The 27164-nt window shown below is 37.9% G+C and overlaps 2 long non-coding RNA genes across 5 annotated transcripts in view; one reads left to right on the top strand and one right to left on the bottom strand.

Annotated features, from left to right (window-relative positions):
- Positions 1 to 7331, top strand: part of LOC309861338 — a 650329-nt gene extending 642998 nt beyond the window's left edge. For all 4 annotated transcript variants that reach the window (XR_014309881.1, XR_014309882.1, XR_014309883.1 and 1 more), the window contains one exon: positions 7132 to 7331. This is a non-coding gene — a long non-coding RNA (uncharacterized lncRNA). The remainder of the gene's footprint in view (positions 1 to 7131) is intronic.
- LOC309861340 overlaps positions 1 to 27164 on the bottom strand; it is a 330227-nt gene that overhangs the window by 94195 nt on the left and 208868 nt on the right. The gene's annotated exons all lie outside the window — the stretch shown is intronic.

Genomic DNA, 27164 nt, shown 5'->3' with positions numbered 1-27164 from the left:
CTGGAGGCCTCATAATTCCATAGTGATCAAGACAGTATGGTATTGGCACAAAAACAGACACATAGATCCATAGACCAGAATAGAAAACCCAGACATGAACCCCCAACTATATGGTCAATTAATCTTTGACAAAGCAGGAAAGAATATCCATTGGAAAAAAGTCTCTTCAACAAATGCTGTTGGGAAAACTGGACAACCACAACCAAAAGAATGAAACTGGACCACCTTCTTAGGCCATTCCTTAAAATAAATACAAAAGGGAGGAAAGACCTAAATATAAGACAAGAAACCATCAAAATCCTGGAGGAGAAGCCGAGCATTAACATCTTTGACATTGGCCTGAGCAACTTCTTTCTAGGTATGTCTCCTGAGGGAAGAGAAACAAAAGCAAAAATAAACTATTGAGACTTTATCAAAAGAAAAAGATTTTTGCATAGCAAAGAAAACAATAAGCAAGACTAAAAGGCTGCCTATAGAATGGGAGAGGATACTTGCAAATGACATGTCTGATATAGAGTCTGTATCTAAAATCTATAAAGAACTTATCCAATTCAACACCCAAAAAAACAAATAATCCAGTTTAAAAATGGGCAGAAGGGGCGCCTGGGTGGCTCAGTGGGTTAAAGCCTCTGCCTTTGGCTCAGGTCATGATCTCAGGGTCCTGGAATCGAGCCCTGCATCGGGCTCTCTGCTCAGTGGGGAGCCTGCTTCCCCTCTCTCTCTGCCTACCTCTCTGCCTACTTGTGATCTCTTTCTCTCTCTGTCAAATAAATAAATAAAAATCTTTTTTAAAAAATGGGCAGAATACATGAAGATAAATTTTTCAAAGAAGATGTTCTCATGGTTAACAGAAACATTAAAAGATGCTCAACATCACTCAGCATCAGGGAAATACAGATCAAAACTACAATGAGGTATCACCTCACACCAGTCAGAATGGTTTAAATTGACAAGACAGGAAACAACAGGAATTGGCCAGGATGCGGAGAAAGGGGAACCCTCATATGCTGTTGGTGGAAATGCTAACTGGTGTAGCCACTCTGGATAACAGTATAGATGTTCCTCAAAAAGTTAAAAGTAGAGCTGCCCTATAATCCAGCAATTGCACTACTAGGTATTTACTGAAAGGATACTGAAGGGATGCATGTACCCCAATGGTTATAGTGGCATATCAACAATAACCACACTATGGAAACAGCTCAAATTCCGTCGATTGATAAATGGATAAAGATATAATGGAATATTCCTCAGCCCTCAAAAAGAATGAAATGGTTCCCTTTGCAATGACCTTGATGGAGCTACAGAATATAATGTCCATTTGCAGGTAAATATTAAATAAAATAAGATATATTTACTCAATGGAATTTCACGCTAAATGAAATAAGTCAGGTAGAAAAATACCATATGACTTCACTTATGTGTGCAATCTAGAAAGCAAAAGAAACAAAGCAACCAACCAACCATCAAACAATACAAAACAGAGCAGAATGATAGATACAAAGAACAAATTGGTGATTGCCAGCAAGGAGGGCTTGGGGAGACAGGTAATAGATGTGATGGGTTAAGAGATACAAACTTCCACTTACAATATAAATAACTCACAGTCATGGAAAGTAGCATAGGGAATATAATCAATAATATTGTAATAACTTTTTTCAGTGACAGATTTTAACTATACTTTTTTCGGTGAATATTTCATAATGTATATAAAAGGGAAATCACTACACTGTATACCTGAATAAAATACTATGTAACTCTTCTTCAATTACAAATAAAAAAGGATTAAATAGAGGTAGAAATAGTCATTTAAAATATGGAAAACGTTAAACTGTCCTTGTTCCCCAAAGCAGTCTACATAGCCAAAGTACATATACCTATATATGTATTATACACACACACACGAGATACAAATACAAACCCTGTGTAGAATGCAAATACACATGTTTATGCTTATATGGTTTCTGTATTTCATTTCAAACTTTTTTAACATCTAAGTATATATAGAAACAGCTAGATTCGAGATTTTACTCCTTTGTCAGTATTTTATTGACAAAAGTTACTTAAACTACTTAAAGTTTTACTTAATATGTAGATTAAAGACTAAACATATATATTTTACTATATTATTTGGTTTTTAGAATAAACATTTCATTGAAGTATAATACTTAGAAAAATGCATAAATTATAAGTGTACAACTCAAAGATTTTAACACTAACTTTTTATTATATTAATCGTCGTACTATTTGTTTTTGATGTAGTATTCCATGATTCATTGTTTGCATATGACACCAAGTGCTCCATGCAATACATGCTGTCCTTAATAACCATCACCAGGCCAACTCACCCCCTCCACCCTATTCCCCTCTGAAAACCTCAGTTTGTTTCCCATAGTCCATAGTCTCTTATGGTTCATCTCCCCTTCTGATTCTGCCTGCCTCATTTTTCCCTTCCTTCTCCTAATATCCTCCATGCTATTCCTTATGTTCCACAAATAAGGGGAACCATATAATAATTGGCTTTCTCTGCTTGACGTATTTCACTTAGCATAATCTCCTCCAGTTCCATCTCTGCTGATGCAAAAGTTGGGTATTCATCCTTTCTGATGGGTGAGTAATATTCCATTGTATATATGGACCACATCTTCATCTGTTTGTCCACTGAAAGGCATCTTTGTTCTTTCCACAGTTTGGCGACTGTGGCCATTGCTGCTATGAACACTGGGGTACAGATGGCCCTTCTTTTCACTACATCTGTATCTTTGGGGTAAATATCCAGTAGTGCAACTTCTGGGTCATTGGATACCAAAATTCTTAACAATATCCTAGCTAATAGGGTCCAACAGTACATTAAAAGGATTAGCCATCATGACCAGGTGGGATTTATCCCTGGGGTTCAAGGGTGGTTCAGCTTTAGCAAAGCAATCAGTGTGATAATACATATTAATAAAAGGAAAGAGAAGAACCATGTGGCCCTCTCAATTGATGCAGAAAAAGCATTTGACAAAATATAACATCCTTTCCTGATTAAAACCCTTAGAACATAGAGATAGAGGGAAGATATATCAATTTCATAAAAACCAACCATGAAAAACTCACAGCAAATATCATTCTTGATAGGGAAAAGCTGAGAGCACTTTCCTTAAGATCTGGAACACAGCAAGGATGCCCACTTTAGCCTCTATTGTTCAAAATAGCATTAGAAGTCCTAGCAACAGCAATCAGACAACAAAAAGGTGTTCAAAATGGCAACAAAGAAGTCAAATTCTCCCTCTTCACTGATGACATACTTTATGTGGAAAACCCAAAAGACTCCCCCTCTAAATTACTAGAACTCATACAGAAGTTCAATAATGTGGCAGGATACAACATCAATGCACAGAAATCAGCTGTTTTCCCATATACTAACAATGTAACTGCAGAAAAAGAAATTGGGAATCATTCCATTTATAATAGCACAAAACCCATAAAATACCTTGGAATAAAGCTAACAAAAGAAATGAAGAATCTAGGGTGCCGGGTGGCTCAGTGGGTTAAGCCACTGCCTTTGGCTCAGGTCATGATCTCAGGATCCTGGGATCGAGTCCCACATCCAGCTCTCTGCTCAGCAGGGAGCCTGCTTTCCTCACTCTCTCTGCCTGCCTCTCTGCCTACTCTCTCTGTCAAATAAATAAATAAAATCTTAAAAAAAAAAAGAAGTGAAGAATCTATACTCTAGAAATTATAGAACACTTATGAAAGACATTGAAGACACCAAAAATGGAAAAACATCCCATGCTCATGGACTGGAAGAATAAACATTGTTAAAATGTCATTGTTAAAAACTCTGTGCTACCCAGAGCAATCTATACTTTGAACACCATTCCAATCAAAATACCAATGACATTTTTCAAAGTGCTGGAACAAACCTAAAATTTCTATGGAACCAGAAAAGACCCTAAATTCCCCAGGGAATGTTGAAAAAGTAAAACAAAGCTGAGGATATCACATTGCCTGACTGTAAGCTATATTACAAAGCTGTGATCACCAAGACAGCATGGAATTGGCACAAAAACAGACACACAGATCAATAGTACAGAACAGAGAGCCCAGATATGGACTTTCAACTCTATGGTCAACCAATCTTCGACTAAGCAGGAAAAATATTCAATGGGAAAAAAGTCTTTTCAATAAATCGTGCTGGGAAAATTGGACAGCCATCTACAGAAGAATGAAATTCGACTGTTCTCTTACATCATACACAATGATAAACTCTAAATGGATGAAAGGCCTCAATGTGAGACAGGAATCCATCAAAATGCTAGTGGAGAACATAGGCAGTAACCTCTTTACATTGGCTGCAGCAGCAGCTTTCAAGACATGTCTCTAAAGGCAAGTGAAACAAAAGCAAAAATGAACTTTTGGGACTTCATCATGATAAAAACTTCTGCACAACAAAGGAAACAGTCAACAAAACAAAGAGGCAACCCACAGAATGGGAGATGATATCTGCAAATGACACTATAGATAAAGGGCTAATATCCAAGATCTATAAAGAACTTCCCAAACTCAACACCTAAAAAACAAATAAGTCAAAAAATGGGCAAGAGACATGAGCAGAACCTTCTACAAGGAAGACATACAAATGGCTAGCAGACACATGAAAAAATGTTCATCATCATTAGCCATCAGGGAAACTCAAATCAAAACCACATTGAGATACCCCCTTACACCAGTTAGAATGGCAAAAATTGAGAAGGCAAAAAATAACAAATGTTGGAGAGGCTATGGAAAAGGGGGAACACTTTTACACTGTTGGTAGGAATTCAAGGTGGTCCAGCCACTTTGGAAGATGGTGTGGAGGTTCCTCAAAAAGTAAAAAATACAACACTAACTTTTTGAAGTGTTCCCAATAAAGAAAGAGAACATACCAGCACCTCCCAAGCCTCATCCTAATCACCTGCTCAATTCCACACAGGTATGCTATAACCAAGGATGACATTTAGCACTGTGGTTGTTTCTTTTTGATTTTGAAATCCACATAAACCAAATTATGTTCTTTTATGACTGGTTCTATTTTTTAACCTCAAAACTAAGAATTTTTCAGGCTGGTTTTTTTAAAGCAATTATTTGCTCATTCACTTGGCTTTTTTTGTATTCAATGTGAATGCATATATCACAAATTATTAATTCAGTATTCAGGTGAAAGATTTTGGGTGTCTCCAGTTTGGGGAAATTACTAATGCTGTTCTAAAGATTATTTTACATGCCTTTTGACAGACATATGCATACAGTTTTATTGGGTATATTTAATAAGTGAAATTTCTATGTAACAAGATATCTGTATGTTGAGATATATATTTGACATTTCTTATAAATATGTAGCATATGCACATTTTTCTGAGTGTGACAAGCCATTTTAGAAGGGAAAAGGACATGGGATTTTACATAGTGTCTTGCTCACATAATTTGAAAACAATGGCTCCATGGTGAATTTCCCTACGAATGACAGAGCTTTTGCCACTGGCTAACTGCTACTTTCCTTAGAATGTAATTGACTTTTCTGAGCAACTATATAGCAAATTCAGTATATATTTTCCTGTGTGAAAGATTAACAAATGTTCCTGACATATGATGCCGTGCTTAGTAAACAAAGGTCATTAAAATGTGTTCTTCAGCAAAAAGGATATACAGACAGAAAATAAACACATGAAAAGTTGCACAACACCCTATATCCTGAAGGAATTTCAAATTAAAACAACAGTAAGATACTACTATGCATATAGTAGAGCAGTTAAAATTCAAAATACCAACAATACCAAATGCTGACAAGGATGCAGAGCAAGAATTCTTACTCATTGCTGGTAGAAATGCAAAATGGTACAGACATTTTGGGAAACAGTTTGGCAGTGTTTCTTACTGTCTAACCTAAATATGCTCTTACCATACAACCCATCAATCATACTCCTTGATGTTCACTCAAGAGGTTGAAAACTAGTATCTATGCAATAACCTGCACGTAAATGTTCAAAACAATTTTTTTTAATAAATACCAAAACTTGGAAGCAATCAAGTGTCCTTCAATAGGTAAATGGTAAACTACTGCATATTCAGACAGTGGAATATTATATAGAAATAAAGAAAGGGGGGATATCAAGCCACAAAAAGACCTGGAGAAACTTAAAAGCATGCTGCTAAACCAAAGAAGCCAATCTGAAAAGGGTGCATACCATATGATTCCAACAATATGGCATACTGAAGAAATTCAGCTAAGAGTTCAGGAATTCAGTGGAAGGGAGGGAGGGACAATGAGTAGGTAGAGAACGGGGAGCTTAAGAGCAAAAGTATTCTGTATGATATGATACTGATGGACATATTATACATTTGTTAGAATCTATAGAACTTCACAACACAAAGATGAACCCTAATGTAAACTATGGATTTAATAATATGATAAACTATATGGGGTCAAGAGAGTTGTGTATAAAAATTCTCTGGATTTTCAAATCCATTTTTTCTATAAATCTCAAATAGCTATAAATAATAATGTATTTTTTTAATTTTATTTTTAAAATTTGTCAGTGTTCCAGAATTCATTGTTTATGCACCACACCCAGTGCTCCATGCAATATGTGCCCTCCTTAATACCCACCACCAGGCACACCCAGCCTCCACCCGTCGCCCCTCCAAAACCCTCAGATTGTTTTTCAGAGTCCACGGTCTCTCATGGTTCATCTCCCCCTCTAATTTCTCCCCACTCCCTTCTGTTAATTAAAAAATAGGTATTGATGAATGTATCAACACATTTTCCTCAACTGCTTGTCCTGTCCATTCAGGTGGAATATCAGAGTATTACAGCCTGAGTCATGAGGTGACCCTCTTAATTTTTGTGTACAGAATTCTATTTATCAGCTACCCTAGTCCACTTTTAACTGAACGAAGTTCTGAGTTATTTCAAATATAAGATAAAAGTAGTAAGTCTCTTTGGCAAGTATGATTAGTGATTTCATAGAACAAATTCTTATGATGTTTGAGTAAATCATGATTGTTATAAGAGTTTACTCTTCTTAAAGTCCATTTAAATGGAAAATGAATCATAATAAGATGTCAAGCCCCAAGGAATATAATAAAGTGTTACTTTCTCTATACTTTCAGATGTTTTCTCATGTTTCACTGCTTCCCACCTAAAACATCTATGGAAGTGTTCCTTATTTTTTGGAGAAAGCCTATCTAAAAACTTAACTTCAAACTCTACTAGAAGATCAGAAATGTACATCCTGTTGAGAATTTTCCACTCAGTATGTAATTTTTTTGTCCATAAGTATATATTTGAATAAAAAATAGAATTAAAATTAGATTATGAAGATTTTCTTTCTCTTTCTGTGCCTTCTGTACTTTAAGTGCCTTCTGTAGTATGTATTTTTTTGCTTACATTCTGAAAAAAATCTTGAGAATGTCTATACCACCCAATTTATCTGTACGTCAAGAAAACAAGTGGCCTCTTTTAATCATGTAATTTCAGAAAATGAGTACTCAGCAGTAATAACCAAAGAGACATGGATTCATGAAAATATGAATGGTGAGAGAGATGGAACAGAAAAATTTTTTGTGGCATTTTGCTATGAGGAACTTAGAAATGGGGCTATTGAAGGGTAATGTGAGGTCTAAAGAAGACTGTTTTAAGATGGTATAATTTAAAACATGTAAAGTATGCTCCTGGAAATAATACAGAAGGCATGGAAAAATGCTTCATGAGAGGAAGGAGATAATTTCTGGATGGATATCTATGAGTGAATGAAGGGCATGAAATCCAGTGTATGAGTAGCAGGATTGGTCTTGAGGTGTGAGTATAGACAATTCATTTTGTGTAGCAGAAAGGGAGATGGAACACACAGTTGCATTTACAGCAACATGAGTAAAGGAAGTAGTGGGAACCTATGGATGTCCTTTCCTCAGTGCACTTTTTTCTCAGCAAAATAGTCAGTGTGATCAGCAAATGAGTATTGACATCAGAGGACTAGAATCTGGAAATTTGCAAAGAGGGTTTAGGCAGATTGCCGTAAGTATGCAAGTATAGAGGGAAAATATGGGAACACATGAATTCTGTTGTGTATATTACCAGATTTATACAGTCCAATCATGGCATTAAGTATCTTGAATTCTAAAATAATACTACTGCATCATTAATATTGAGGCTAAATATACAAATGGACAATAGCAAGCCCACAAATGACAACAGATTTCTGATGTACAGCTTCTGCAGCAGTTGGCCTAAGAAGGCCAAAAATTAAAAAAAAAAAAAAAAAAAAAAAAAGCACTCTGTAGATCAGTCACAGCTTCGTCAGTGAATCAAGCTTCCCTGTATTTTACTACTCATTCCAGCTCAGGACCAAGAAGAAAAAGCCAAAGGTACTCCCCAAACCAATCACAAAAAATGCCCCCACTCTAGTTAACCTTACTACCAGATTCCCCATGCTAACAACTCTTCCATTGGAGCATCTCAGGAGACTTCCATCTTTTTTACTATAAAAGTCATCTTCCAACACTGCCTGCCTTGGAGTTTCTGCCAAATGCAAGTGCTAGTAGCTGACTCCCTTCCTCTAACAGACTCTGAATAAATAACCTCTGTTTGTTCGCATTTGGGTGGTCTTCTTTTATTTCTTTGAAGCCATGTTGTGTAAACATGGCATTTCAAAGAAACCATAAGTAATCAGTTTGTCATTTCAATAGAAAAGAGTCAAACTGCTTAGTATCCTACTAGTAAAAAACCCAGCAAGCTTGTTAATGGTTATTTACATTTTTCTATTAATTGTCGAAGAGGACACAATGTAGAGACGTAAGGGTGGACTGGGCAAGAGGCATACATAGGTTCAAATCTTTGTCTATATATTAGCTGAATGATTTTGGTCAGATAACATAATCCCTAAATGTTACAGATATCTTATCAGGAAATGGGATAGTAACTGCTATCTCAGAGGAATTGTTAAGATGAATACATAAAGTAAATATACTTCATGGAACATAATGGGTACATCAGTAATGCTGCCTTCCTCCTATGGACCACCTCCCTCCCTCTTTCTCTAATCCAGTATAATGACAATTGTGTTTAAGTATCAATAGCCTAAAAGTAACACACACTGGAAAAAAAAAAAAATGTTCTCTGTTCCCAGTAATCTGAAAACCATTAATTGCCACCAGAACAAATCTGATAACTAAGGAAAAAAGTACAGTGGGTCTCTATGAAGCCACAGTTATTTTCCTGGCAAAGGTTTCTATGTTAGAAAAAGTTTAAACATGTGCTTTTTAAAAGAGCTAAATTTCTGTCTTTGGTCACCGTGTCTAGGGCAGTTTCTTGCTTTATTTAACTTAGAGCCACAATATATGCACAGGGCCTAGCACAAGGTTGACATCCAGTGTGTTCTTCTTGGAAAACTGTATAGAGGAATAAAGATTCATTCTTTTCCCAACTCCATCAAGAAAGAGCCAGTTCTCAAACCTCCCTTATACTTTGAGCAAGAGTTCTGTATAATTCAGTGAAACAAAGGAGATGCCAGTATGTCTAATTCTAGGAATTGAATAACTGACTGAATAGTGGCTTTGATAAGCAACAGATTATTAAGAAAAAAGTTTATATGTTAGCTTCACTTATGTCTTTAATTGTTAGACTATGAAAGTCTTTCTAGGACTTTTAGATCTGGCTTTTGCATTACGGTTAGCTCTGTATATGCCAGAGCTATGTTTTCAGCATCTGAAATGTGCATTTCAGGACTCTCAGGGAGGATGGCAGAGTGTAAGGACCCTGAGCTCTCCTCCTCCCACAGACACACTAGAGCGACGACTACATGAAATGCAATTTGCTAGGAAAATGACCTGAAGACTAGCAGAGCAGGGCTTCCACAGCTAAAGACATAGAAAAGAGGCCACCTCGAGAATGGTAGCAGCAGCAGAAAAGCAGTCAAGGACAAAACCCCGGCACTGTGCCCCTCAAGTAGGACAGAGATCACAAGCATGGAGGAGCGAGGCGATTAGGCCCCACATCGAGCAACGCAGCCTGCACTAGAACATGATCCCTCATAATGTCCGGCTTTGAAAAGCAGGAGCTTACCCCTAGGAATTTTAAAAATCAGTGCGGCTGAACTCCAGGAGAACCAGAAGGTTAAAGAAAAATGAGTCTCCCCTCTTAAAGGACCAGCCTCCTATATCATTCAGTCTAAGACACAGCATAGAAGCAGCAGTTTGAAAAGGACCTGAGGTAGGCAAGGAGGAGATTTATTGACTAATTTTAGAATGGATACTAGAGAGACAGGAATCTGCTGGTGCTTCCTCTGGACATGGAGGTGCAGGTGGGTACCATTTCTTCTGTATGCCCTTATTCTGCTAGGCTGACTGGATGCTTGCAGGAGCCAGTTCTGAAGCTGTCTATATATCCTGCTAGCACTGCTTGCTCTGCCCGGGCATTCTCCATTGGATCCACCCCATCTAACATGCTCACCTTAGCAAGTGCCCCTCCAAAGTGGCTCCCACCTTGCCACACCTCGCAGGCAGCCTCAGTAAGGACCATCATCCCCATAGAATGATTACTACCTCACCACAGCCAGCTGGAAGCATCACTTGGGACTGGTATCCATCCAGAGTGATTCCTTCCCTGAGGAGGGTGGGGGGACCAGTCTTACCCACTAGTGCACCCAAAGCAGTCACAAGTGTGCCCTGCACCCATCTGGGCTGGGGGCCAGCCTTGCCAACCAGTGTACCCACAGGAAACACAGGCCAGCCACAGTAACAAGGCACTGGCAGTCCATGAAAGGGACATGCCTAGGGTACCTGGTTCTGGTGACAAGGGGATATTGTGCTAGATGGCACCAAAGGATGCCTTCTACATAGGTTACTACTTTTAAGACCAAGTGACATAAGTGACCTACCTAATACATAGAAACAAACACAGAAAGGCAAGATGTAGAGCCAGAGAAATATGCTATAAATGAAAAAAAAAATAAATAAGACAAAATCTCAGAAAAAGAGCTGAGCAATACGGAGAAAAGCACCTGATAAAAAGTGCAAAGCAGTAGTCATATGTATGCTCAATAAGCTTAGATATAAGTGGATGAACACACTGAGAATTTCAGGAAAAATAGGAGATATAAAAAAGAATGAGTCATAGTTGAGGAGTATAAGATCTGAATGAAAAATACACTAGAGGAAATCAACACCAGATTACACAGGATGCAGAATACCAGAACCCAATCTGAAAATAAATGAGTGGAAAGCACCCAAAAGGAGTAAAAAAAAAAGGGGGGGGGGAGATTAAAAAATGAGAACGGGGGCACCTGGGTGGCTCAGTGGGTTAAAGCCCCTGCCTTCAGCTCAGGTCATGATCCCAGGGTCCTGGGATTGAGCCCCGCATCGGGCTCTCTGCTCAGCAGGGAGCCTGCTTCCTCCTCTCTGCCTGCCTCTCTGCCTACTTGTGATCTGTCTGTCAAATAAATAAATAAAGTCTTAAAAAAAAAATGAGAATAGGTTAAGGGGCTTCTGGGATAACACTAAGAATACAGATTCATATTATAGGGATCCCAAGAGGAGAAGAGAGACAAGGGAGGTCAGAACACATGAGGAATGAAGGAGATACCCAGGTTCAGGACATACACCAAGCACCAAACAAGATGAGCCCAAGGAGGATCACAGCAAGACTTACAAGAATGAAAATGGCAAAAGTTAATCTTAAAAGCAGCAAAAGAAAAGCAAACAGTTGCACATAAGGGAAATCCCAAAAGGCTAACAGCTGATTTTTTTCAACAGAAAATTTATAGGCCAGAAAGGCAGGATAAAATCAAAGTGATAAAAAGGGGGGAGAAAAACCCCACAAAAAAACAAAAAACTTACATCCAGGAATAACCTTCAAGGCTATCATTAAGAATTGAAGGGGAATGAAATGTTTCCCAGAAAAATAAAAATTAAAGGAATTCACCACTAAACAAGTCTTACAAGAAATGATATAAGGACTTTTTTTTTTTTTTAAGAGAGTGAGAGAGTACATGAACAGAGGGGGGAAGGGCAGAGGGAGGAGGAAATTTTTTTTTTTTAAGATTTATTTCAGAGAGGGAGTGAGCATGTGCATGAGTGTGGGGAGGAGCAGAGAGAGAGAATATCAAGCAGACTTCCCACCTGGCATGGAGCTTGATGTGGAGCTTGATCTCACAACCCTGAGATCATGATCTGAGTTGAAATCAAGAGTCTGATGACTCTTGATTTAGACTGAGCCACCCTGGTATCCTGGTAAAAATAGTTCTTAAAGTGGAGAACAAACAGCCATAATGAGAAGAAATAAAATTATAAAAGTAAAAAATTTCACTGATTAAACAACATACAGTATAGGTGGTAAATCAATTACTTATAAAGCTAGTATGAATGATGAAAGAGCAGTAAAATCAATATATCTACAAAAATTTGTCAAAGAATACACAAAATAAAAAAATACATATATATGACATACACTAGATATAGGGGTGAGGGGGTAAAATACATTGCTTTTAGAATGTGATCAAACTTAAGCAACCATCAACTTAGTGCAGACAGCTATATACAGAGGATGTTATAGTACCTCATGGTATTCACAAACCGGAACCCTACAAAAGATACACACACACACACAAAATAAATAGAAAGAAACCTAAGAATAACACTAAAGAAAGTCATCAAATCACAAGAGATCAAAAGAGGTAGAAAGGAACACAGAATTACAAAAGTAACCAGAAAATAGCAATCAGTATGTATCTATCAATAATTACCTTAAACTTGAATAGACTAATACTTCCAATGTATTTGCTGCTTACCAAAGAGAGACTCAGAACTAAAGACACATATAGACTGAAAGTGAAATACTGGAAAAAGATAATTCATGTGAATACTTGTGAAAAGCAAAGTTTTGATAGTAGTACTTATATCAGACAAAGTAAACCTTAAAACAAAGACTGAAACAAAAGACAAAGAAGGGTATTGCATAATGATATAGTTAATCCAGCAGTAAGTTATAGCAACTATAAATATCTATGCACCCAACATAGGAGCACCTAAATACATAAGGCAAATATTAAAGGGAGAAACTGACAGTAACACAGTAATTTTTAGGGGACTTTAACACCCTACTAATATCAGTGGGTGGTTCATCCAGACAGAAAATCAAGGAAAAAGTGGCTTTGAATGATGCACTAGATGTGATGGATATAACAGATACATACAGAATCTCCAAGGAGCAGAATTCATAATCTTCTTAAGTACATGTGGATTATTTTCCAGGATACATGTTGTATCACAAAACAAGTATCAAAAAATTTAAGGGCACTGAAATAATAACATGCATTTTCCAACCACAATGGTTATGAAACTAGAAACCAATTACAATAAGAAACATGGGGGGAAAAAAAACCAAAAAACAAAAACTGTAATCTAAGGCTAATAACATGCTACTGAACAACCAATGGGTTGATGAAGAAATCAAAGAGGAAGTCAAAAAATACCTTGAGCCCAATGTAAATGGCAGCACAATAGTTCAAAATCTCAGTTTATAGCAAAAGCAGTTCTAAGAGGGAAGTATCTAGTATCTAGTGATAGAGGTCCTTTTCAAGAAACAAGAAAAATTTCAGCTAAGCTAATTCAACCTTATAACTAAAGACCTAGAAAAAATATAAAACAAAACAAAAAAGCCCAAATTTAGTAGAAAGAAGTATATAATAAAGATTAGAGCAGCAATGAAAGACATATGGCATAAAAAGACAATAGAAAATATAAACTAAGAGTTTGATAAACCTCTAGCTAGATTCATCAAGGAAAGAAAGAAGACTCCAATACAAATGAAAGAAAAGTTAAAACCAACACCTCTTTTTCTGTTGGCAGCAACAGAAAAAGACCAGATGGCTTCACAGGTGAATTCTACTAAACATCTAAAGAAGAGTTAATACTTATCCTTCTCAAGCTATTCTGAAAAACAAAAGGGGAATGAATGCTTCCAAATTAATTCGGTAAAACCAGCATTATCTTGATACTAAACCCAGATAATGATGCTAGGAAATACACACACACACACACACACACACACACACACACTCCTATATACCTGATTAACTTAGATGCTAAAATCTTCAATGAAGTATTAACATGCAGAATTAAAAAATGAATTAAAAGGATCATACACCATGACTAAGTGGGATTTTTTTTTTAAGGAATGCAAGGATGATTCAATTATGCAATTTATTTTTTTTTTAAAGATTATATTTATTTATTTGAGAGAGAGACAGTGAGAGAGAACATGAGTGAGGAGAAGATCAGAGAGAGAAGCAGACTCCCCATGGAGCTGGGAGCCCAATGCGGGACTCGATCCCGGAACTCCAGGATCATGACCTGAGCCGAAGGCAGTCGTCCAACCAACTGAGCCACCCAGGCGTCCCTCAATTATGCAATTTAATCAGGATGGTACACTGCATTATCAAAATGAAATATAAAAATCATATGACCATTCCAATACATAAAGAAAATGCATGACAAAATAAAACACCCATTTTTTAAAAAGATTTTATTTATTTGACAGAGAGAGATCACAAGTAGACAGAGAGGCAGGCAGAGAGAGAGAGGTAGAGGGTACAGGCTCCCCACTGAGCAGAGAGCCCAATATGGGACTCGATCCCAGGACCCTGAGATCACGACCTGAGCCGAAGGCAGCGCCTTAACCCACTGAGCCACCCAGGCGCCTGGTAAAAACACCCATTCTTGATAAAAATTCTCAACAAAGTAGAAATAGAAGAAATCTACCTCAACATAACAAAGGTCATATACGACAAAACCTCAGCTAACTTCATACTAAATGGTAAAAAGCTAAAATCTTTTAAGATCAGAGACAATGCGAAGAGGTCCACTTTTTTTTTTTTTAAGATTTTTAATTTGTTTATTTGACAGAGATCACAAGCAGGCAGAGAGGCAGGCAGAGAGTGAAGGGGGAAGCAGGCTCCCCACCAAGCAGAGAGCCAGATGTGGGGCTTGATCCCAGGACCCTGAGACCATGACCTGAGCTGAAGGCAGAGGCCCTAACCCACTGAGCCACCCAGGTGCCCCAAGAGGTCCACTTTTAACCCCCATTTTTTTCCAATGTGGTTTGGAAGTCCTAACCAGGTCAGTCAGACAAAAAATAAAAAAGTAAAAATAAAAAATAACAGTCATCCAAACTGGTAAGGAATGTCCAATTGTCACTATTTGCAGATGAAATGATACTGTATATGGAAAACCCAAAGATTGGGGGGGGGGAACCTAGATGTAATAAATAGGTTCAGTAAAGTTGGAGAACACAATCAATATTTAGAAATCTGTTGTGTTTTCTTGTACTAGTAATGAAATAGCAGAAAGGGAAATTAAGAAAACAATGTCATTTATAGTCGCAGCAAAAAGAACAAAATACCTAGGAATAAAGTTAACCAAGAAGGTGAAGTACCTGTACTCTCAGAACTATAAGGCATCGATGAAAGATACTGAAGACAACAGAAACAAATGGAAAGATATTCCATGTGCATGGATATTTTATTGTTAAAATATCCATAGTACCCACTGTAATCTGCAGATTTAATACAATGCCCATCAAAATACCAAGAGTACTTTCCACAAAACTAAAACAAGCATCCTAAGATGTGTATGGAATCTCAAAAGACCCTGAGTAGCCAAAGCAAACTTGGTAAATAACAAAGCTGGAGGCATCACAACCCTGAATTTCAAGATACACTAGACGTCTACTTGGAACCAATATGGCACTGGCATTAAAGCAGATACATAGATCGTTGGAGAATAGAGAGTCCACTTACTACTTTTATGGTAAATGAATCTACGACAGAGGAGGCAAGAATACATAATGGAGAAAAGACCATTCAATAAAATGGTGCTGGCGACACTGGAAAGCTATGTGCAAAAGGAGGGAACTAATAAACTTGCAATTATGAAATAAATAAGTCAGGGGGATAAAAAGTACAACATAGGGAACATAAAAATATTGTACTAACTTTTCATGATGACAGATGGTAACTACATTTATTGTGGTGAGTATTTTATAATGTATGCAATTGTCAATGTACTATATTGTACAACTAAAACTAATACAGTATTTTACACTGGTATTTCAGATAAAAATAAACTTTCCCTAAATCTTTCATTCAACATATCCATTTATAGTTAGATTCATAAGAAGAAAAAATTCAGTTGTCAATTGTGTCAATATGTAAACAGAGTTCTTATTCATTATATATACCTTTCTAAATTTTAGTTAAAAATACTCCTGGTATAGTCAGAATGCTAAAATTAACAAGTCAGGAAATGACAGATGCTGGCAAGGATGCAGAGAAAGGGGAACCCTCCTACATTGTTGGTGGGAATGCAAGCTGGTGCAGCCACTCTGGAAAACAGCTCTGGAAGGTGGTACACTCTGGAAGTTCCTCAAAAAGTTGAAAATAGAGCTTCCATATGACCCTGCAATCATACTACTGGGTATTTACCCTAAAGATACAAATGTAGTGATCTGAAGGGGCACATGCACCTGAATGTTTATAGCAGCAATGTCCACAATAGCCAAACTATGGAAATAACCTAGATGTCCATCAACAGATGAATGGATAAAGAAGTTGTGGTATGGAATGGAATGGTATGGAATGGAATACTATGCAGTCATCAAAAGAAATGAAACCTTGCCATTTAGGATGACGGGGATGGAACTAGAGGGTATTATGCTCAGCGAAATAAGTCAATCAGAGGAAGACAATTATCATATGATCTCCCTATTATGAGGAAGTTGAAAGGCAACGTGGGGAGCTTGAGGTGTAGGAAAGGAAAAAATGAAACAAGATGGGATTGGGAGGGAGACAAACCATAAGAGACTCTTAATCTCACAAAACAAACTGAGGGTTGCTTGGGGGGGAAGGGGTGTAGGGAGAGGGTCCTGGGTTATGGACATTGGCTGGGTATGTGTGATGGTGAGTGTTGTAGAGTGTGTAAGCCTGACAATTCACAGACCTGTACCCCTGGGGCAAATAATACATTATATGTTAATAAAAAAATAAAAAATAAAAAAAGTACTCCTGATGGTATATATTGTCCAGTTACAGAACTGGTACTTAAAAAAAATACTACTGTGATATAGATTATAGTTAGTAAGTGAAGCTTATCTCTCAGAAAAGTTGTAAGTAGAGATGGCCTGGGAAAAAATGGGTAAAAATTTTAAAAAATACACATTTCAGTAGGAAGTGTTCATTTATGCCAGATGAACATTATTTTAAGTGGGGAACATGGCAAGTAATGCCTTGACTAGTCTTTGTGAGTTTCCAAAATGAAATATTAGGGAGTAGACCTATAAACTTGATTTGGTAGTTACTGTATGCTTGACTTGAGTGTCTAACACCATTCCTTGATATTTCATTAGAAAGGTAAAGAAAAAAATATTTTTATCTTAAACATATGAAAAAACAACACTAATATTATGTATCAGTGCTTTGTCATGATTTAATAGTGAACATTGTGGAAAGCTACAAGTCAGCAGTGGAAATTATCCCTGTCTTCAAGGAGTCTGCCATGCAACATCAAACAGCCATAAAAAACTCTTAAGTATGCTATAATTATTACTTATTCTATATTTATGTACTTTGGTAGTGAAAGAACATGGTTAAGGCTTAGGTGAATCAGAGTTAGGTGTATTCCATCTTATAAAGACTTTAAGGAGATGAGTTTCTAAAAAGGGAGTTGAAAATAGCCAGTTCTATCTCTTTTTCTTGAGGGGGTTATCTGGGGATGGGGGTCACTTTTATTTCCAGCCTTTTAATATAGGAGTAGCTTATTATGATCTCACTACTTGGATGGCTAGAAATTAAATTCTTCTTTAATTCAAAGAGAAATATTTGAACAGAGCTCTGAAGATCAATGGCATCTTCCAAAGGAAGGTGTGTTTGGGAAACTGGCAGCTACAAAAGAATGTACAAAGAACTTCATTGTTATTTAGTTTGGTGACCCTAATGCAGCAGGTACCTGGTAAACTCCACATGGGATAAGATACAACAATGACCTCAACTCCTGATGGACTAAATATAAATACAGAGAAATACAAAGCTTTTCCTTATTAACAAACCAACCCCAGAAAGGCCTTTTCCATTGATCTTAAAGATAACTGATGTAAACTTAGTGAATGTTGGAAAATTTAATAATTTGGGTTAATGTTACTTCTGTCTTAAACAGAAAAAAAAAAGTATCTGAAACTTGCATTACTGAAAAAGTTGGAAAAGTTATGGACACAGCATAAAATGTGGTAATATCTTTATATAAAGAACCTTAGAGCACTTTTCCCCCAATTCCTCCTGGGAAAGCTGGACACTGTTGAGTAATGGATAAGCAATAATAGTAGGATTTAATGAGCCACTCTGAAGAGATGTGATCTAAGCTCCACAGCAAACTTCCATCTTATTAAAACAACCAGACTGCACATTTATCAAAAGTCTGGTTCTTTGGAATCAAGGCCCAGTGCAATAAAGGTGCTATAGCTTCCTCACCATACCCTTTATTTATACCCTCCTTAGAACAAATTTTCTGATTCAATAACCATACCACATATTCACTGATACCTTACTTATAAAAATAATACAGTGTCATTTCTTTCTCAGTGAAGCACTGATGAAATATTCAGAAGTTAAGGATAAGTAATAAAAGGCTCATTTGGCTAGAAATAAGCTCATTATTGTTTGTTATCCTTGCCTTCGAACTGAAGATCAGGGTCCAGCTGTGATTTTTTTTTCCCCTCATGGATTTATGGGGTACTCCTGTGCTGTAAGGTGAGAATTTACTGAATACAATCTGAGGGGAGCAGAATATGCCACTCTAATATTGATTATTGAGAATTAAAGTTATTTAAGAAAGAGCAGGTACAAGGATGTTCTGACCTCCTTTGTCTCCCTGAAAGCAGGAAATGAGTTTCCCCCAGGATGGCACCTTCTTCATATGGGGAAGGAAGAAGGCAACCTTCTCAGGAGAGAGGAAATTCATGGCCAAGAATGCTGTATAAACACATCTTGTTACTTCTTCACTAATTTACTACCCCAAGTTCACACCCCTTTCTTTTGTCAATTCTTCACAAATTTACTCTTTCTTTATCTAAAAAGTATCAAAGCTGCCTGCTCTGGTCACTTCTTTGAGCCTCACATCTTTGGGGCTTCATTTAATGATAGGCCAAAGAACCAAGAAGAGAAGAAGGGAAAAGTCTTCTCCTGAAATTCATTAACATTTGGAAATTTAGTTCTTTTTCCAATTAACTTGAATCACTCCATACATATATATATTTTAAAGACATTTGGCAAGGCGTGTGTGTGTGTGTGTGTGTGCGCACTTGAACACTGTACAGTGAAGGAAGTGAATGAAGATAAAGTCTAAAAATTACAGTGTGATTCCCGGACTATATTAGGAAAATAAAGGCCCACTGATGTACTTGTAGGGTGGTATTGGAGTTGAGTAGGCTTTTAACACATATGGCTGGTGTCCTTACAAGAAGATAAGAGACAAAGAGAGATGGGAATCTTAGAACACATGTGAAGAGATGCAGAGGGAGAATGCCATGTGTCCTCGGAAACAGAGACTGGAGTGATGCATCAACAAGCCAAGGAATGCCAAGGATTGCCAGCAACACCAGAAACTAAGAGAAAGGTAGAACAGGTTATATCTTACAGCCTTCAGAGAAAGAAAGGCCTTTGCCTCAAACTTTAAGCTTCTAGAACTATGAGAGAATAATCTGTTTTCTATAGTCACCCCATTTGTGGGACTTTCTTATGGCAGCCCTAAGAAACCAACATACCCCCCCCACACACACACACACAAATGCTGTTGGAAGACAGGTCAAATTCCCAGCTAGTATGAAGAAGCCTGCTTAACTCACTTTAGTAGCACTTAGGAAAATCAGAGGCAGTGGCCTTTATATATAATTGTTAGCATCTCTGGCAGACAAAGATACTGAGTGGACCTAAAATTTTTTTGAAAGCTTTTATTCATGTATTTGAGAGACAGACAGAGATAGAGAGAAAGAGAGCTGGGGTGGGGGGGTTGAAAGGAGCCGAAGGAGAGGGATAAGCAGGCTGCACTGAGCATAGAGCCCAAGGCGAGACTGGGTCTCATGACCCTGAGACTTGAAATCATGACCTGAGCTAGAATCAAGAGGCAGATGCTTAACTGACTGAGCCACCCATGCACCCCTGAATGACCTAAAATTTTAAAACTGGGACATTTGGACTTAGGAGTGGATAAGTACCTCACTGAGTCCACCAAAGCTGTTGAGGGAAGTTGAGTTGCATCAATACTGGCTATTATGTAGATGGGACACCAATAGCAGCCCAGGTCTCAAGACTATCACGTTGGCTCATTACAGAATCCAGCTCTTTGCACTATGCTGAATTGTCAAGTAAATTCTTTGTACTGATCAAGTAAGTAACAATTGAATGGAGCAGTAAAATTGATCACCTCCATTTATCACCTTAAACATCTATCTGTGGACCTTCATTTTCCTCACACAGCCTGTGAATCACTTATTTTCCAATAAGGTCACAGTCTAAGATACTGGGATTAGGTCGTCAACATATTGTTCTGGGAGAACACAATTCAAGAGTGTTTAAGTTTGCCTTTGAGCTTCCCAGAAACCAAAACAAACAGGATTCTGTGATTACATAAGTTATCATCACATTCAGATAAGGGAAAGCCCATTAGTTCCTTAGACAAGGCAAACATTGATAATGTCCCAGAGAGATTTCTCATATGAGGCTTTCTAGAGATCATTCTGAATTACTTAATTCATAGAGCTTACTAGCTACAATGATACACAGGCTGTGACAGACTGGCCTTGTAGCAATGGCATCATCAGTCATGCTCATTGCTGTTGTATAGTTACCTTTTCCGAAAACTCAAGTCATTGTTACAAAGATCACATTAAAAACCAAAATGTTTCCCATCATTTTCTGGCTCCCTACATGATGCACATTATTTTCCAGGAGCCCATGCTCTCAACATGAGGCCCATGTCCGGCCCCAGGGCCTCCTCCTTTATCCTTCATCTATTCTTCTGTGTCTAGAAGCCCAGTTGCGTCAGTGTGTCATTCCAAAGCCTCTTAAATACTTCATGACATTTTTTTTTCATATCACGAAAAGTCAAGAATGAAAATTGTATTGTACCCATACTCTGACAAAAATAAATAAATTTTAGGAAACAGCTACTCCATTGCAATTAGGTAGAACTTCTGTGGATATTGCAGAAGTTGAGACAATAACCTTTGGCTCTCTCACACCCAAGTCGATTTTTGAGTAGAACCAGTTGGTACACTAATTCAAACTGCTCCCAAGTACATTTACCTATGCAGTTGTAAACTGGAGATGATAAATATTAAAGAATTTTGAGATCTGTATGTGTATGTGTAATGTGTGATGACTCTAGCAAGGTCTTTCAAGGTTTCAGAAGTGCCAGTGAAAATGTGGAGCTTTACTTGACCCTATACTACCAGAAAAAAAATCAGTAATTAAGAAAATCTCCATCATTTTTCTTTCTCTGAACATCCCCCATATATATGTCATTTGTATTCTGAGAAAATGCTAAGTGCAAAGTACCACGTTGCCCATGTGTATTTCAACACCCATTTTTACACTTGCTCATGACCCTCTCCTTTTATAAAACTCAGTTGTTCTCAGGATCCTGGGTGGTTCAGTGGGTTAAAGCCTCTGCCTTCGGCTCAGGCCATGATCCCAGGGTCCTGGGATCGAGCCCGGCATCGGGCTCTCTGCTCAGCAGGGAACCTGCTTTCCACACCCCCCACCCCTGCCTGCTTGTGATCTCTATCTGTCAAATAAATAAAATCTTTTAAAAAAGGCCTCAATTGTTACCCTTTTGAGATGTTTCTCAAATATGAATAGTCTCCATAATGCTGAATAAATACTAATAAATACTAAACCAAATAAGACCATCTCCTTAATGATCTTGTGCATTATGTCTGGGCTACAACTATCATTTTTTTATTTTGATTTTTTTCAAAACAAATACCAAGTTTGGACCACATACTTTAATTATGACATGTAATTAAGCAGTTTTTAACTAATTAATCATTTAGAAATATTACTTCATAAAAACGTTAAAAAAAAGAATACCTGCTATTTTTCTTCTTAAAAATCACTGGTTGAGTTATATCTTTAGTCAGAAAATACACAGAAGGGGGGAGGAGTCAAGATGGCGGAGAAGTAGCAGGCTGAGACTACTTCAGCTAGCCGGAGATCAGCTAGATAGCTTTTCTTAAGATTGGAAACACCTGAAAATCCATCGGCAGATCGAAGAGAAGAACAGCAATTCTGGAAACAGAAAAACAACCACTTTCTGAAAGGTAGGACCGGCGGGGAAGTGAACCCAAAGCGACGGGAAGATAGACCCCGGGAGGAGGGGAAGGCTCCCGGCAAGTGGCGGAGCAACGGCGCACAAAGTCAGGACTTCTAAAAGTCTGTTCCGCTGAGGGACATTGATCCAGAGGCTAAACCAGGGCGAAGCCCACGTGGGGTCAGCGTGGCCTCAGGTCCCGCAGGGTCACAGAAGGATCCGGGGTGTCTGAGTGTCGCAGAGGTTGCGGGTATTGGAACGGGAAAGCCGGCTACAGAGACAGAGCCGACAGTGAGCTCACAGCTCGGTGTTACCTTGAACCAGTCGCAGGCTCGGTGAGCTCGGAGCGCGGCCGGAGGTCAGGCAGACAGGAGTAACTGGGCGCTGTTCTCTGAGGGCGCACTGAGGAGTGGGGCCCTGGGCTCTCGGCTACTCCAGGCCGGAGACCAGGAGGCCGCCATTTGTATTCCCGTCCTCCAGAACTCTACGGAAAGCACTCAGGGAACAAAAGCTCCTGAAAGCAAACCCGAGCAGATTACTCACCCCGGCCCCGGGTAAGGGCGGTGCAATTCCGAGTGGGGCAAGGACACTTGAGAATGACTACAACAGGCCCCTCCCCCAGAAGATCAACAAGAAATCCAGCTGAGACCAAGTTCACCTACCAAGGAGTGCGGTTTCAATACCAAGGAGAGCAGCAGAATTCCAGAGGAGGAGAAAGCAAAGCATGGAACTCATGGCTTTTTCCCTGTGATTTTTTTTAGTCTTGCAGTTAATTTAATTTTTTTCTTTTTCATTTTTTGTTTTTTTTCTTGCATTCTGGTAAATTTTTTTTTTTACTTTTACCTTTTTCTTTTTTAACGTTTTTTAACTAGTTTAAAATATATATTTTTTCTTTTTTATATTTTTCTTATTTGTTTTCTTTTTTTTAATTCTTTTCTTTTCTTCTTTTTTTCTTTTTTCTTTCTTTTACTTTCTTCCTTTTGGAACCTCTTTTTATCCCCTTTCTCCCCCCTCACGATTTGGGATCTCCTCTAATTTGGTTAAAGCATATTTTCCTGGGGTTGTTGCCACACTTTTAGTATTTTACTTGCTCCTTCATATACTCTTAGCTGGACGAAATGACAAGGTGGAAAATTTCACCACAAAAAAAAAAGAACAAGAGGCAGTACCAAAGAAGGCTAGGGACCTAATACAGACATTGGTAATATGTCAGATCTAGAGTTCAGAATGACAATTCTCAAGGTTCTAGCCAGGCTCGAAAAAGGCATGGAAGATATTAGAGAAACCCTCTCAGGAGATATAAAAGCCCTTCCTGGAGAAATAAAAGAACTAAAATCTAACCAAGTTGAAATCAGAAAAGCTATTAATGAGGTGCAATCAAAAATGGAGGCTCTCACTGCTAGGATAAATGAGGCTGAAGAAAGAATTAGTGATATAGAAGACCAAATGACAGAGAATAAAGAAGCTGAGCAAAAGAGGGACAAACAGCTACTGGACCACGAGGGGAGAATTCGAGAGATAAGTGACACCATAAGACGAAACAACATTAGAATAATTGGGATTCCAGAAGAAGAAGAAAGAAAGAGGGGAGCAAAAGGTATACTGGAGAGAATTATTGGGGAGAATCTCCCTAATATGGCAAAGGGAACGAGCATCAAAATTCAGGAGGTTCAGAGAATGCCCCTCAAAATCAATAAGAACAGGCCCACACCCCGTCACCTAATAGTAAAATTTACAAATCTCAGTGACAAAGAGAAAATCCTGAAAGCAGCCCGGGAAAAGAAGTCTGTAACATACAATGGTAAAAATATTAGATTGGCAGCTGACTTATCCACAGAGACCTGGCAGGCCAGAAAGAGCTGGCATGATATTTTCAGAGCACTAAACGAGAAAAATATGCAGCCAAGAATACTATATCCAGCTAGGCTATCATTGAAAATAGAAGGAGAGATTAAAAGCTTCCAGGACAAAAAGAAAAAACGGAAAGAATTTGCAAACACCAAACCAGCTCTACAGGAAATACTGAAAGGGGTCCTCTAAGCAAAGAGAGAGCCTACAAGTGGTAGATCAGAAAGGAACAGAGACCATATACAGTAACAGTCACCTTACAGGCAATACACTGGCACTAAATTCATATCTCTCAATAGTTACCCTGAATGTTAATGGGCTTAAATGCCCCTGTCAAAAAAGACACAGGGTATTAAAATGGATAAAAAAACAAAACGAATCTATATGTTGCCTCCAAGAAACTCATTTAAAGCCTGAAGACACCTCCAGATTTAAAGTGAGGGGGTGGAAAAGAATTTACCATGCTAATGGACATCAGAAGAAAGTGGGAGTGGCAATCCTTATCAGATCAATTAGATTTTAAGCCAAAGACTATAATAAGAGATGAGGAAGGACACTATATCATACTCAAAGGGTCTGTCCAAAAAGAAGATTTAACAATTTTAAATATCTATGCCCCCAACGTGGGAGCAGCCAACTATATAAACCAATTAATAACAAAATCAAAGAAACACATCAACAGTAATACAATAATAGTAGGGGACTTTAACACTCCCCTCACTGAAATGGACAGATCATCCAAGCAAAAGATCAGCAAGGAAATAAAGGCCTTAAATGACACACTGGACTAGATGGACATCACAGATATATTCAGAACATTTTATCACAAAGCAACAGAATACACATTCTTCTCTAGTGCACATGGAACATTCTCCAGAATAGATCACATCCTCGGTCCTAAATCAGAACTCAACCGGTATCAAAAGATTGGGATCATTCCCTGCATATATTCAGACCACAATGCTCTAAAGCTAGAACTCAACCACAAAAGGAAGTTTGAAAATAACCCAAATACATGGAGACTAAACAGCATCCTTCTAAAGAATGAATGGGTCAACCGGGAAATTAAAGAAGAATTGAAAAAAATCATGGAAACAAATGATAATGAAAACACAACGGTTCAAAATCTGTGGGACAAACAAAAGCAGTCCTGAGAGGAAAATATATAGCGGTACAAGCCTTTCTCAAGAAACAAGAAAGGTCTCAGGTACAAAACCTAACCCTACACCCAAAGGAGATGGAGAAAGAACAAGAAAGAAATCCTAAGCCCAGCAGGAGAAGAGAAATCATAAAGATCAGAGCAGAAATCAATAAAATAGAAACCAAAAAAACAATACAACAAATCAACAAAACTAGGAGCTGGTTCTTTGAAAGAATTAATAAAATTGATAAACTGCTGGCCCGACTTACGAAAAAGAAAAGAGAAAGGACCCAAATAAATAAAATCATGAATGAAAGAGGTGAGATCACAACAAACACCAAAGAAATACAAACTATTATAAGAACATACTATGAGCAACTCTTCGCCAATAAATTTGACAATCTGGAAGAAATGGATGCATTCCTAGAAACATATACTACCACAACTGAACCAGGAAGAAATAGAAAGCCTGAGCAGACCCATAACCAGTAAGGAGATTGAAACAGTCATTAAAAATCTCCAAACAAACAAAAGCGCAGGGCCAGACGGCTTCCTGGGGGAATTCTACCAAACATTTAAAGAAGAACTAATTCCTATTCTCCTGAAACTGTTCCAAAAAATAGAAATGGAAGGACAACTTCCAAACTCATTTTATGAGTCCAGCATCACCTTGATCCCAAAACCAGACAAGGATCCCATCAAAAAAGAGAGCTATAGACCAATATCCTTGATGAACACAGATGCGAAAATACTCAACAAAATACTAGCCAATAGGATTCAACAGTACATTAAAAGGATTATTCACCACGACCAAGTGGGATTTATTCCAGGGCTGCAAGGTTGGTTCAACATCCGCAAATCAGTCAATGTGATGCAACACATCAATAAAAGAAAGAACAAGAACCATATGATACTCTCAATAGATGCTGAAAAAGCATTTGACAAAGTACAGCATCCCTTCCTGATCAAAACTCTTCAAAGTGTAGGGATAGAGGGCACATACCTCAATATCATCAAAGCCATCTATGAAAAACCCACCACAAATATCATTCTCAATGGAGAAAAACTGAAAGCTTTTCCGCTAAGGTCAGGAACACGGCAGGGATGTCCATTATCACCACTGCTATTCAACATAGTACTTGAGGTCCTAGCCTCAGCAATCAGACAACAAAAGGAAATTAAAGGCATCCAAATCGGCAAAGAAGAAGTCAAATTATCACTCTTCACAGATGACATGATACTATATGTGGAAAACCCAAAAGACTCCACTCCAAAACTGCTAGATCTTATACAGGAATTCAGTAAAGTGTCAGGATATAAAATCAATGCAGAGAAATCAGTTGCATTTCTCTACACCAACAGCAAGACAGAAGAAAGAGAAATTAAGGATTCAATCCCATTTACAATTGCACCCAAAACCATAAGATACCTAGGAATAAACCTAACCAAAGAGACACAGAATCTATACTCAGAAAACTATAAAGTACTCATGAAAGAAATTGAGGAAGACACAAAGAAATGGAAAAAAGGTTCCATGCTCCTGGATTGGAAGAATAAATATTGTGAAAATGTCTATGCTACCTAAAGCAATCTACCCATTTAATGCAATTCCTATCAAAGTACCATCCATCTTTTTCAAAGAAATGGAACAAATAATTCTAAAATTTATATGGAACCAGAAAAGACCTCGAGTAGCCAAAGGGATATTGAAAAAGAAAGCCAACGTTGGTGGCATCACAATTCTGGACTTCCAGCTCTATTACAAAGCTGTCATCATCAAGACAGCATGGTACTGGCACAAAAA

Source organism: Mustela nivalis, assembly GCF_964662115.1.
Source record: "Mustela nivalis genome assembly, chromosome: 3".
NCBI classification, from domain to species: Eukaryota; Metazoa; Chordata; class Mammalia; order Carnivora; family Mustelidae; genus Mustela; species Mustela nivalis.
This window is presented reverse-complemented; position numbering and strand designations above follow the sequence as displayed.